Genomic DNA, 14,818 nt, shown 5'->3' with positions numbered 1-14,818 from the left:
GTTCCCAGCAGCATGGACTATAAGCTCGGAGACCGTGGCTGCGGTTACCCTTGACGCTCCATCACAGACAGGAGCGCCTGCAATGGGGTACTCCACGACAAACCTGGGTGCACGAATGGCAAAACGTCATGTTTTCGGATGAATCCAGGTTCTGTTTACAGCATCGTGATGGTCGCATCCGTGTTTGGCAACATCGCGGTGAACGCACATTGGAAGTGTGTATTCGTCATCGCCATACTGGCGTATCACCCGGCGTGATGGTATGGGTTGCCATTGGCTACACATCTCGGTCAGCTCTTGTTCGCATTGACGGCACTTTGAACAGTGGACGTTACATTTCAGATGTGTTACGACCCGTGGCTCTACCCTTCATTCCATCACTGCGAAACCCTACATTTCAGTAGGATAATGCACGACCGCATGTTGCAGGTCCTGTACTGGCCTTTCTGGATACAGAAAATGTTCGACTGCTGCCCTGGCCAGCACATTCTCCAGATCTCTCATCAATTGAAAACATCTGGTCAATGGTGGCCGAGCAACTGGCTCGTCACAATACGCCACTGCCCTTCATGAACTGTGGTATCGTGTTGAAGCTGCATGGGCAGCTGTACCTGTACACGCCATCCAAGCTCTGTTTGACTCAATGCCCAGGCGTATCAAGGCCGTTATTACGGCCAGAGGTGGTTGTTCTGCGTACTGATTTCTCAGGATCTATACACCCAAATTGCGTGAAAATGTAATCACATGTCAGTTCTAGTATAGTATATTTGTCCAATGAATACCCGTTTATCATCTGCATTTCTTATTGATGTAGCAATTTTAATGGTCAGTAGTGTAGCATAACTCATGCACTACTTTAGGTGTCTCATTTCCTAATCTAATCTTCTGAGCATTATCTGATTTAAGTCGATTACATTCCATTATCCTCGTTTTGCTTTTGTTGATGTTCATCATTGTCCTCTTTTGAAGACACCCTCCATTCTGCTCAACTGCTCTTGCCAGTCCTTCGCTGTCTCCGACAGAATTACAGTGTCACCGGCAAACCTCAAAGTTTTTATTTCTTCTGCCTGGCCTTTAATTCGTACTGCAATCTTTTGTTTTGTGTCCTTTACTACTTGCTCAATATAGAGATTGAATAACATCGGGGACTAGGTACAACTCTGTGTCACGCCCTTCTCAACCACTGCTTTCTTTTTATGCCCCTCGATTGTTATAACTGCCATATGGTTTTGTAGAAACTGTAAATAACCTTTTGCTCCATGTATTTTACCCCTGCCACTTTACTATTTGAAAGACAGTATTATATTCAACACTGTCAAAAGCTTTCTATAAGTCCACAAATGCTGTAAACATAGGTTTGCCTTTCGTTAACCTGTCTTCTGTGAGAAGTCGTAGGATGAGTTCATACATTTCTCCGGAATCCAAACTGATCTTCCTCAAGGTCGACTTCTACCAGCTTTTCCGTTCTTCGGTAAAGGATTCGTGTTTATCACCACTCATCTTCCTCAAGGTCGACTTCTACCAGCTTTTCCGTTCTTCGGTAAAGGATTCGTGTTTATCACCACACGTATTACACTATCGTTAGTCGAAAGTTCCAATGAACAGGCACTGGTTAAGTATATCTACTAACTAGTATATCTGGCCAGGTGCACTGTGTAATTGTGTGTAAAGAACGCAAACTACACTCTTAGACAAAAAAAAAAAAATCGACGCACCACGGATGAGTTAACCAAGTTGTTCACAGACGGATTTTCATGCAGATAGCGAAGGAAAAAGTACAAGTGTAAATTTTGGCGGCTGGGCAGTTTCGTGGCTTAGCTGGCAAGGATAGTAAACCGCAGCCAAGTCGATACCAGGGCTTAGACACTAGCTGTGCCTGGCAGACACGCGCGTGAGCGATATAGGCAGATGACAGATTAAATACAGCTGCAAGAATTTCTTCATTTTTAATATAAATTTATTCCAGCTGACGTGCCACTGTCCTCCATTTCAACTATGGACGTACGAAGATCACACTAAGCTAAATCGTAACAATTACGTGCATCCGCCTGTACTGGTAAGATTACATGACTGGCGAAAGAAAATATTGCGCGACAGACACGCCGAGACATGATCTGTCTCTTGTGGCCTCAGCCGCTGTTTATACCGGGTGGTTAGAATTAAACTTTCCCAATTTAACACGTTGTAACACAAAAACTAGTTACCGCACGAGTAGCAAACATGGTAGCATTAATGTCAAGGACGCCGGAAAGAGAAATACTGCAGAATCAATTCAATTGAAATACTTTTATGTCTTCAAATGGTACATCAAACCGTTACATACCGGTACCATTAGTACTACAAAAGGGGCTCAATATGGCGCCCATCGGTGTCCAGAAGAGTCTGAAAGCGCAGGATTGCATTCTGAACAGCTCAGCGAAACATGTCCTTAGGTATGGTGTTTACCTCATTTGATATGCTGCGCTTCGGATCAGCACATGTGTGAATGTTCTCCTGCTAAACCCTGCCTTTCAGTTAGCCCCGCACCGGAAATCACAGGGCATGAAATTAGGTGTTCGTGCCGGCCAAGCATTTGAATACGTTAGGCTGATAATTCGATCGTTACCAAATGTCTTTCAGAGGAGTAGGTGAACTTGACGAGCGATGTGCAGTGCGGCCCCGTCTTGCATGAAAACTGTCGATTTCAATGCATCTTCTCCTGTAAGGGGGGGGGGGGGGTGGGGGAGGGGTATGACATGCTTGCATATCGCTGTGACACTGGCCAGTCATACCGTACGTCTTTGGTCCTTGAGCGCCATCCAGTTCAGAGAATGAGGGGCCAACGACGAACGTACCCGTGAAGCCACACCGTTCGATGACACGTCCACCATACAAAGGAGCTTCATACGCAGTGACTGGAGCTGAAGATCGGCACAGTTGGCAATTCTGTGTGTTCGCCTCACCCGTCAGAGAAAAATGAGTTTCGTCTGTCCATAGGATGGTCAAGGGCCAGCCCTCGTCAACTACAATCCTTGCGAGAAAGAGCAGAGCGAAGTCAACACGTCGTTGTGGTGCAAGCTGCTGTACGATATGGATCTTGTACGGGTACCACTTGGGAATAGTTCGAAGCATCTTCCGCACAGTGGACCAGAGACACAGCACGCGCTCCGCCTGACGATCGGGAATTGCGCGCAGCGTGGTCTGCCGTAGCAACAGCGGTTTCCTCTACCACCTGTGGTGCAACCGGTCGCAGGCCTCTTCGCGGAGCGACGACCAGTTCTCCGGTCGATTCGAACTTCTTCATCTGTTCCGCACAGCAAAATGGCTGTAAGAACTATGGGACTTATCTTGAGGTCGTCAGTCCCCTAGAGCTTAGAACTACTTAAACCTAACTAACCTAAGAACATCACACACATCCATGCGCGAGGCAGGATTCGAACCTGCGGCCGTAGCGGTCGCGCGGTTTCAGACTGCAGCGCCTACAACCGCTCGGCCACACCGGCCGGCTTCCGCACAGTAGGTGGAGAAAGAGGTCACTTCCGTACTCCTTTCAGCCGGCGATATTCTCGAAGTGCAGCAGCAGCATTACTGTTGTTTTTGATAACAGAGCTTCACCAATAACGCCCTGCTCATTTAGTCCAAGCTCATGTTGACACGTCAACAATTGCACTGAGACTGGGCAGCTGTTCAAATGGCTCTGAGCACTATGGGACTCAACTTCTGAGGTCATCAGTCCCCTAGAACTTAGAACTACTTAATCCTAACTAATCTAAGGACATCACACACATCCATGCCCAAGGCAACCGAGCGAGGTGGCGCAGTGGTTAGACACTGGACTCGCATTCGGGAGGATGACGGTTCAATCCCGCGTCCGGCCATCCTGATTTAGGTTTTCCGTGATTTCCCTAAATCGCTCCAGGCAAATGCCGGGATGGTTCCTTTCAAAGGGCACGGCCGACTTCCTTCCCTGTCCTTCCCTAATCCGATGAGACCGATGACCTCGCTGTCTGGTCTCCTTCCCCAACACAACCAACCATGCCCAAGGCAGGATTCGAACCTGCGACCGTAGCAGTCCCACGGTTCCGGACTGCGCGCCTAGAACCGCGAGACCACCGCGGCCGGCCTGGAGAGGTGTGTGAGACTCTGAATCACGATGACTGATCACGACACCTGGTGTGCATAGTTGGAACCGGACGGTGGAGCTGTGACGCACGGAAATCATGCACTCCGTACTCTGGACATTAATGCTACCAAGTTTGGTACTCGTTTGGTAATTAGTTTCCATTTCATAACGTGTTAAGTAGGTTAAGTTTAATTATAACCTCCTTGTACATTATTAGTCTCGTAGTCATTAGAGGATTAACCCTGGCGGTGTGTTGTCACACAAGAAACGTTCGTCGGACGAGGGAGAGGATGGTCTCACGACCAGAAATACGCCGACGCTAGTCACTGAAGAGGAGGGAACGTCAGTTCTCTGCCTGTAGACGGGACAGGGGGGAAGTGCCGGTTACTGTGGGAACGTCCGGCAGTGGCAGGGGGGACGGGAGAGAGCCTGCCTGCGTCTGGGCGGCTACAGAGGCGGAGGCGCCTGGCTGCGGCCGTGACGGCGGCGGGGCACGCCTTCCGGGAAACGCGTGTGCGTGCCGCAGGTGCGTGGGGGCGGCGGAGCGCGCGTCAAGTGCGTGCCGAGCAGAGCGGAGCAGCCAGGCCGCCTCCGCTGCTGCCCGCCGGCCCAGGCGTCCCGCTCGCCAAGAAGGCACCCGGCTTTGGAGGGAAATGTAGTCTACAGCCGTCGGCACACGGGCCGTGCTGTCGAACGTTAACGTTGAGCGTGCCAAGTTCAACGTGCTGCTGAACGCTCAGGAACGATGCGACTTGTGCATACGGTACGTGGACCCCAACGTGGTATACGCTATCGCAACGCACTCCAGCGGCAGTTGAGGGATGTTTCTAGTTCGTAAATCACACTGTTTACTCACCGGGCCCGCGTAAAATTCCCACGTTAGCTCTATTAAAACGCACATTTCCTCCATCGTCCCCGAAAAGGAAAGTACCGTCTCCAATCAATAAGGACACAGGCTTATAAAAGTTCCATTACAAACAGTGCGGTACAAATTTGGAATACTTCTCTGCATAAGATAAACATTATTTCGTCATTCCCACATTTTAGTAAAACCCCAAGGTCAATCTTACGTGATCACTGTTCCTACCCAGTAGCACAATCTTTGCAACATGTGAATTACGCAGCGTAAAAGAAAAAGGAGCAATAATAGCTTTATACAAATAGAGGAAGCTGTCCTGTAGATTAAGCCAATCGCACAGTCACCCCACAAAAAAGGTGAGCTTATATTTACATAACATCAAATATTATAACATATACGTATATTAAACTAATAATAATGTATCAGAACCTAATGAAAACGCGAATGTTAGAAAAAAGAAATTTGGAAGTGGTAAGACGCGAACCACCGCCCCAACAAAAATTTATTAGTAGACAGATACACTATTCATTATACTTTTTTTGTGTTAAATCTCATTTTGTTCGCTTTTGTTCCTTGCATCTGCTCGGGGCGGACGTCGTAAGACATCCGTTTAAGTTCGTTGTTGATCGATTAACTCAGTTTTTTTTTATTACAGAGAGCAGCTAACCCTCTGACCGAACACGCTGAGCTAACCGTGCCAGCAAATCTCATTTTGGTCGCTTTTGTTCGTTGCATCTTCTCGGTGCGGACGTCGTTAAAAAAAAAAAAAAAAAAGAAAAAAGAAACGTTAATCGTAAATAGTTATGTTACTAATTGGAATTTAATTATAACAAATTGTACCAAGAACAATACGTTTTGGGTGGATCTTCAGTGTGTCGCTGCCTTGAAATAGCATATTCTCATAATACGCAAGTAACAACAATTCTTTTGCCACGAATGTGATGTTTCTCTTTATTTTATTGGAACAAATAACACAACTAACAACGGGTTTTCCAGTGATTCTCAATTTGCTGGTGCACAGAAACGGCATATATACTTATAGGCTTGAAATGAACGCCAATATGGCGCCTCACAACTCTGTACTGAAGGGGGACGGCGTGCGTGTGGCGTAGGTGGCGTTGTGCCATCTCATTGGACAACGCTCAGAATATCTGACACGCGAGATATTGCTCTGCACGTTGGGAAAGACTCCCGAGCGTGCTATTCCACGCTATGACGTCACAAACTCGACACGCTCAACGCTCAACGTTCGGATGCACGGTCCGTGTGCCGACGGCTTTAGGTTGCTGTCGGTGGGCCGCTTAAACAAAATGCTTCGCTACAATCGTAAAATTTTTGGCAGTTTTGCGGTTCCATGCATCTTAATTACACGACTATACATATCTCAAAAACAGACTTTACAATTATGAAATGTTAAGTACATATTACAAAAATAAAAATGCAGGATGTACCAAAGGGAATTATCGGATTCGGCAAGTCTATATTTCTGGAACTAATAAACATATACAATGAATTTTTTGTTATCTGATGAATGGGAAACTCAAAAAGTCTTTTTTTCATAACTTTTCATACGTTTTCAATACGCCTCCCTTGAGATGCACGGCATATGTCAATGCGGTATTACGATTGTTCCCCACATTGCAGCAAGTATGTCTTGAGTAGCTTCCGCAGCTGCGGTTGTGCGATGTCTCCGTTCATTCACTGTTGTTGGCAATGCAGGCATATAAACAGAATCTTTTCTGAACCCCCCCACAAGAAATTATCACGTACAGCCAGGTCCGGTGACCTTGGAGGCCAGCAATGGAAATTTGAATCATTTGGTCCAGTGCGACCGATCCATCGTCCAGTAACCCTTTAATTTAAAAAAATTCCCGCACTTCCAGACGCCACTGTGGCGGTGCTCCATCCTGTTGGTAAATGAAGTCGTTCGAATGAGTCTCCAACTGTGGGAAAAGAAAGTTCTCAAGCATATCGAGACACGTGCTTCGTGTAACAGTGTTCTCGGCAAAGAAATATGGACCATACACCTATTCCCGTGAAGCTGAACAAAACACATTAAATTTTGGAGAGTGACTCTCATGTTGCACAAGTTCATGCGGTTGTTCCGTACCCCACATAGCATTTAAAAGGAAATTAAAATAATTTCTTAATGGCAACTCCTTCTACTCATTAGATGATTTTTGGATATAGTAAGTGGGTAATTTCCCAACCTCCACAAAAAAATTAAAAATATTGTCATGTAATATTTTGTCGTATTCATGATCTATGGAACAAGTACTAATCTAATCTAATCCAATCCCATACTCTCACACTGTGACGGTTCCCCTTCACATTTAAATGGAGTGTTGGCTTGTCACTAAACGCTTCGTGTAAGAAAATTGTCATCCTCCATCTTGCCGAGAACGAAATTAAAGAACTCGACACTTTGTTTTTTCCCGCCTTCACGAGAGATTGCAGTGGCTGAATTTTGTACGGTTTCACGTGTAAACGTCGACGCAACACACGCCAGACGGACATTGGGGGCAAGCTGAGCTGTTGGCCTGCACGGCGAACGGATTCCTGCGGACTCCTTGTGAAACTATGGCGGATGCGTTGGACGTCTGTGTCGGACACTCGGGGACGGCCCGGCGGTTTGCCTTGACATAGGCAACCTGTTTCTCGGAATTGTTCTCGTCATCGTCTAATGCTCTGTGCTGTAGGAGGACCCACACCATACCTAGTACGAAAGTCACACTGAACAGTTATTACTCACCCTGTAACACGCCCGGGAGTACGAATGGGTGGGGGACCTTGAACTGGTTGTCGTTCCTGCTTTTCTTGACCGTGCGTCCTGTCCACACCGCGTATCTGGTAATCCCGCGGCGGTCGTATTGCCCTGCTGCACACTGCTGTTGGCTTGCCTGAAATTATCTATCGAAATATGCAAGCGGGTTTAGGGGAGCTGCCGGCCGGGGTAGCCGAGAGGTTCTAGGCGCTACAGTCCGGAACTGCGTGACCGCTACGGTCGCAGGTTCGAATCCTGCCTCGGGCATGGATGTGTGTGATGTCCTTAGGTTGTTGTTGTTGCTGTTGTGGTCTTCAGTCCTGAGACTGGTTTGATGCAGCTCTCCATGCTACTCTATCAAAAATGGTTCAAATGGCTCTGAGCACTATGGGACTTAACTTCTAAGGTCATCAGTCCCCTAGAACTTAGAACTACTTAAACCTAACTAACCTAAGGACATCACACACATCCATGCCCGAGGCAGGATTCGAACCTGCGACCGTAGCAGTCGCGCGGTTCCAGACTGTAGCGCCTTTAACCGCTTGGCCACTCCGGCCGCTACTACTCTACCCTGTGCTAGCTTCTTCATCTCCCAGTACCTACTGCAGCCTAAATCCTTCTGAATCTGCTTAGTGTATTCGTCTCTTGGTCTCCCTCTACGATTTTTACCCTCCACGCTGCCCTCCAGTACCAAATTGGTGATCCCTTGATGCCTCAGAACATGTCCTACCATCCGATCCCTTCTTATAGTCAAGTTGTGCCACAAGCTCCTCTTCTCCCCAATTCTATTCAATACCTCCTCATTAGTTATGTGATCCACCCATCTAATCTTCAGCATTCTTCTGTAGCACCACATTTCGAAAGCTTCTATTCTCTTCTTGTCCAGACTATTTATCGTCCATGTTTCACTTCCATACATGGCTACACCCCATACAAATACTTTCAGAAACGTCTTCCTGACACTTAAATCTATACTCGATGTTAAGACATTTTTCTTCTTCAGAAACGCTTTCCTTGCCATTGTCAGTCTACATTTTATATCCTCTCTACTTCGACCATCATCAGTTATTTTGCTCCCCAAATAGCAAAACTCCTTTACTACTTTAAGTGTCTCATTTCCTAATCTAATTCCATCAGCATCACCCGACTTAATTCGACCACATTCCATTATCCTCGTTTTGCTTTTGTTGATGTTCATCTTATACCCTCCTTTCAAGACACTGTACATTCCGTTCAACTGCTCTTCCAAGTCCTTTGCTGTCTCTGACAGAATTACAATGTCATCGGCATCATAGGTTAGTTGGGTTTACGTAGTTCTAAGTTCTAGGGGACTGGTGACCTCAGAAGTTAAGTCCCATAGTGCTCAGAGCCATCTGAACCATTTTTTTTAGGGGAGCCACTCAACGTTAAAACACAACACTGTCCTATGTCTGGTATGAACATCTATATTCTGAGACGATATGGAAACCACAGGTTGCACTGTTTACACTCTAAATCATAAATTTTTATCTCAATTAACAATCTTGACAATTAACAGTCCAAAATATAATTCAGACGAGCGTGCGCGTAACCGTCGCGGCGCGGCTGATTGTTGATAATGCGGAAACGCGATGATCGAACACACGTCCTCACGCTCGCTGCAAGACACTGGCACTTGACTGCACTCTTTTATGGTGACTAATTTTTACTGATTCACATCAGGTCATTCTGGGAGACCGAGCACGGCGTGGATGATTGATACTGTGCGACACGCAACGAGAGGATACACAAATACGTTATCGGCAGCACTGCTCATTTTTAATTACATCTTGACGCATTTTTCCTCTGAATTACTTCTATATTTAATCACTTTACTGTACCAGCACTTGTAGCAACACTTCAACCTGAATACTACCAATGCTTCTACATGCAGAGCTACACACTACACAACATAAGAGTTTCGTGTCCCGTGCTTGACTCTACGGCACGGCTGCCCGCAAAGATACTCCACAACTAAGCCAGCGATATGACAATAAGCTTACAACAAGCTTTTGTGTTGGCAGAAGAGCCAACACCGTGTTACGAGTGGAGGCCGAAATGCACGCGTTTTAGCTCACGCAGGCTGGCGTGAGGAGGGAATAACTATACTGACGTGAGGTCTGGGACAAGGAATGAGAATTCAGAAAGCGGACGTAGTTAGTTTGGTACTTAACTTTAATCCATTAATGATGAACGTCGCTCTTGACGGTACACGAGGCACAGTATTATCAGCCCAGAATACATTTTTGAAGTTATTACTTATAGTAACTTAATATGGCGCCTTGCTAGATCGTAGCAAATGACGTAACTGAAGGCTATGCAAAACTGTCATCTGTGCAAATGAGAGCGTGTGTAGACAGTGAACCATCGCTAGCGAAGTCGGCTGTACAACTGGGGCGAGTGCTAGGGAGTCTCTCTAGACTTGACCTGCCGTGTGGCGGCGCTCGGTCTGCAACCACTGACAGTGGCGACACGCGGGTCCGACGTTTACTAACGGACCGCGGCCGATTTAAAGGCTACCACCTAGCAAGTGTGGTGTCTGGCGGTGAGACCACACAAGGACTGCGCAGAACGTAAAACACAAAATACTTTCTATTGCCCCGACACCATTTTTACTCGAACTGAAGTAGGCGTACATCACTGCTACCTAGCGGGAAACATGTAAAACTCGAGTGTTTGTCCTCTCCAACAGTACGTTATTCACCCACATATCTCAAATAACATAATAGTTACCATTTTTTTAAAAATCGGATGACTTTTCTTGATACGCCCTGTATACTGTTTCAATGCTACTGCACAGTGATAATCTATCAAAGTCCCTGTTTCTGGTACATACTGACATTTCCAGTCTATACCGTCGTGACGTGTTAAGGGAAAGGTAGCAGGCTCGCGCCCAACTCCTTCCTATTTGTTTTCACGTTTTTTTCTTTAAGATTCTGGGTTTTTCGTATTCATTTAATAGAAGGATTATCTGTGTAGTAATTGGTATTTATTATAAACAGTGTGAACCGTGAATTTACTTTCAAAATCTTTTCTTAAAGTGGTCCCGGCAGAGGTTCGAGTACTCCTTCGGCCGTGTGTGTGTGTGTGTGTGTGTGTGTGTGTGTGTGTGTGTGTGTGTGTGTGTGCGTGCGTGCGCGCGCGCTCGCGCGCGTTTGTCCTTAGGATAATTTAGGTTAAATAGTGTGTAAGCTTAGGGATTGATGACCTTAGCAGTTAAGTCCCATAACATTTCACACACATTTGAACATTTTTTCTTAAAGAATTTACTTTATTTACTAGCGATTCACAAAGAGCATTAACACATTTAATCACACTAGGTGAGCGTGGAAGTAGTTGCCAGGGAGTGACTGATAAAATGAAATTACCTTTAACAAATGGGAATTTTATTGATAAAAGCCTTTTCAAAAACAGATTTAAAATTTATAAGCAGAAAAGCACCCTCAAAATATCAAGCTACAATTTTATTTAGAGGCAGAAAGAAGAATATTGACAGTATGAGCCTTCGGGCTGAGAAGCTTGCCGTTCCCTTTCAACACTGCCGTAGTCACGACCGCTCACAATTATTTGCCACCGGAAGTGCAATTTGTTTTTAAAAGGACTCTTACGGTGGAAGGGTGGCAACTTTATAAAAAATGACTATTTAAATAAAACCCATGAAACTCAGACTTACATAAAATGTACAACATGCTCTACATTACACATATACCGCCTCGCAAGATGATAGGCAAGATAAAAACATATTTCAGAAATTCGGCCTTTACACCTTAATTGTATAAATCATGGGAGAGGTAACTATTAACGTATGGCAGATTGACAGGGGGATTACTGTACAACCCGAACCACAGATTGCTCTAACCCTTCCCAACTTCACGAAAAACGAACCACCCAATTCACAAATAACCACCTTCCCGCGGGTGGGCAAACGGAGAAGAATGGTGGGACGACCCCAAAACAAAGCGGCTGGTGACCTCACCAAGAAAACAAGTAGAATTTAACAAGTAAATGAAACAACGTATCTCCAATCACGGAGTGGCCGAGCGGTTCTAGGCGCTACAGACTGGAACTGCGCGACCGCTACGGTCGCAGGTTCGAAGCCTGCCTCGGGCATGGATGTGTGTGATGTCCTTAGATTGGTTAGGTTTAAGGAGTTCTAAGTTCTAGGGGACTGATGACCTCAGAAGTTGAGCCATTTTTGAACTTCTAATAAACTGCGATTTCTGGCGAAGACCTGGCGCAGCACCCCCTACCCTCTCCCGAATCGTCCGCTGCTAGCCGCTTCAACGGACGCAGGAAGGCGCGCCGATCTCCCGTCTCACGGCGTCGCAGCTCGCCCCGGCCAGCCCGATGTCGTGGTTTCGCTCCTGTTGCTCTCGTGTCAACCGCGAAGCCACTACGCCTTTCTATACGGCGCGGCCCACTGGACTCACGTGGGGACCTGACATGCGCCGACGCACAGGGCGGACAAGTCATCTCGTGTCTCAGTGCGCGACCGACCAACCGACCGATCCAACCGCCAATGACCGTTGCCCGAGCAACTCGAGCAGACTGGCGGCCTAACGCGCAGACCCAGATGCAGGAACTCAGCCCCGACCTGGCGACCACTAGCTGAGTTCTGTTACTGGCGGAGTGGCAAGACTCTAATTTTCTGGCCTGAAGTTTGATCCAAACGACAGACATACTCGCACTCCGACGACAGACAGACACTAACTGCCGCACAAATGCGAACGAGAGACAGACCAGCAACTGGTGACCCGAGACTGACCTAGCCTCATTCCGACTGACCAACTACCCAGACTAGCCGCCTAGCGAGGTTTTTTTTTTCCTTTATTGTAATTTTAATCACCTATACAGGCGGGCTGGCAGCAGCACATTACGCTGCTCTTCAGTCTTAAGTCGAACAATAACATGACATAGAGGTGATACAGACAATACAAAAAACGGCGGGCAAAATATGGAGAGACAAAAAAAAACAATAAACATGAAGCCGTTCACGTTGGACGATAAAAACACTAACACTTGTGGACACGGCGCACAAAACACGGAGAACGGCGATGGCACATGTGAACAGTGGAGTCGTAACTGCACGAAACACAAAACGAAGCACACACACGAGACACTGATGGCGATGATCTCCGGCGCGCGAATGTTCACTATGCGTGTGCGAGTCCGGGGACCTGCCAAGAGAGGAGGAGGAGGAAGGGGAGTGGGAGAGCGAGAGGGGAGAGCAGAGATGCCACGGGCAGGGGAGAAAGGGGGGAGGGAGGAAGGGGGAGGGGAAACCCGGGGGAAGAGGGGTGGAGGGAGGGGACGTGGGAAAAGGAAAGAGAAAGGAAGGGAAGAGGGTGCCCAAAGAAAAGGACACCGGAAGTGGGGGGGGCAGGGTCAAAGTTGATAGGAGGGGTAGATGGAGGGGAGGAGGACATCATCAGGGAGGGGGAGCTGGCGGAAGCCACCTTGGGAGAGGGTAAGGAGGGTGGAGAGATGGAGACCGGGTGGGACGTGCGAATACAGGCGCGGCAGCAGGCGGGGGTGGGAGAGGATCGGGGAGACGACGGGTGAGGAGGATCGAGTTTGCGGGAGGTGTACAGGATCCGTATCCTTTCAAGGAAAAGGAGAAGGTGGGGGAAGGGGATGAGATCATACAGGATCCGCGTGGGGGAGGGGAGACGGATGCGATAGGCGAGGCGGAGAGCATGACGTTCAAGGATTTGGAGGGATTTATAAAAGGTAGGGGGGGGGGCGGAGATCCAAGCCGGATGGGCATAACAAAGGATAGGGCGGATGAGGGACTTATAGGTGTGAAGGATGGTGGAGGGGTCCAGACCCCACGTACGGCCAGAGAGGAGCTTGAGGAGACTGAGGCGGGAGCGTGCCTTGGCTTGGATTGTCCGGAGGTGGGGAGTCCAGGAGAGGCGACGGTCGAGGGTGACGCCAAGGTACTTAAGGGTGGGAGTGAGGGCGATAAGACGGCCATAGATGGTGAGATAGAAATCAAGGAGGCGGAAGGAAGGGGTGGTTTTGCCTACAATGATCGCCTGGGTTTTGGAGGGATTGACCTTGAGCAACCACTGGTTGCACCAAGCGGTGAACCGGTCAAGATGGGATTGGAGAAGGTGTTGGGAGCGCTCTAGGGTGGGGGCAAGGGCAAGGAAGGCAGTGTCATCGGCAAACTGGAGAAGGTGGACGGGGGCTGACAGCGGCGGCATGTCTGCCGTGTACGAAAGGTACAGAAGGGGGGAGAGGACGGAGCCTTGGGGCACACCGGCAGAGGGGAAAAAGGTGTAGGAATCTGTGTTATGGATGGTGACATAGGAAGGACTGCGGGAGAGAAAGGAGCCGATCAGACGGACGTAGTTAATGGGAAGGGCGAAGGTTTGGAGCTTGAAGAGGAGACTGGAATGCCATACGCGGTCATATGCACGTTCGAGGTTCAGGAAGTGGAAGATTGCGGAGCGACGGGAATTAAGCTGTTCAGAAAGGAGATGAGTGAGGGGAAGGAGAAGGTCGTCGGAAGAGAAGGACTGCCGAAAGCCACACTGGGTAACGGGAAGGAGGCGGTGCTGGCGGAGATGCTGGTGGATGTGTCGGGTGAGGATAGATTCCAGGACCTTGCTGAAGACCGAGGTAAGGCTGATGGGATGGTAGGAGGAGACGGCGGACGGCGGTTTGCCAGGTTTAAGGAACATGAGGATACGGGAGGTTTTCCACAGGTCGGGGTAGTAACCGGTGGACAGGACTACATTGTAGAGCCTGGCCAGGGTGGAGAGGAAAGAGACAGGAGCTTCACGAAGGTGACGGTAGGTGACACGATCGTGACCAGGAGCGGTGTTGCGTTTTGTGCGGAGTGTAGCAATGAGATCCTGTGTGTAGTGATAGGGGCATTGAGTTCCGTGTGTGCAATGTTGTCCATGTACTGGAAACCAGGAGCGAGGGGAGGGACGGAGGTGTCAGTTCGATCGCGGACATCCGGGAAGAGGGAGTAATCGAACTGGGGATCATCGGGAATGGAAAATACATCGGAGAGGTAGGAGGCAAAGTGTTTGGCCTTACTAAGGGTGTCAGGGAAAGGGTG

General features: G+C 48.1%; 1 protein-coding gene across 1 annotated transcript in view; it reads left to right on the top strand.

Annotated features, from left to right (window-relative positions):
• LOC126424930 (protein PALS1) overlaps nucleotides 1-14,818 on the top strand; it is a 795,237-nt gene that overhangs the window by 73,944 nt on the left and 706,475 nt on the right. The window lies entirely within an intron of this gene.

The sequence above is a fragment of the Schistocerca serialis genome, chromosome 10 (genome assembly GCF_023864345.2).
Source record: "Schistocerca serialis cubense isolate TAMUIC-IGC-003099 chromosome 10, iqSchSeri2.2, whole genome shotgun sequence".
In the NCBI taxonomy this organism is placed as follows: domain Eukaryota; kingdom Metazoa; phylum Arthropoda; class Insecta; order Orthoptera; family Acrididae; genus Schistocerca; species Schistocerca serialis.
This window is presented reverse-complemented; position numbering and strand designations above follow the sequence as displayed.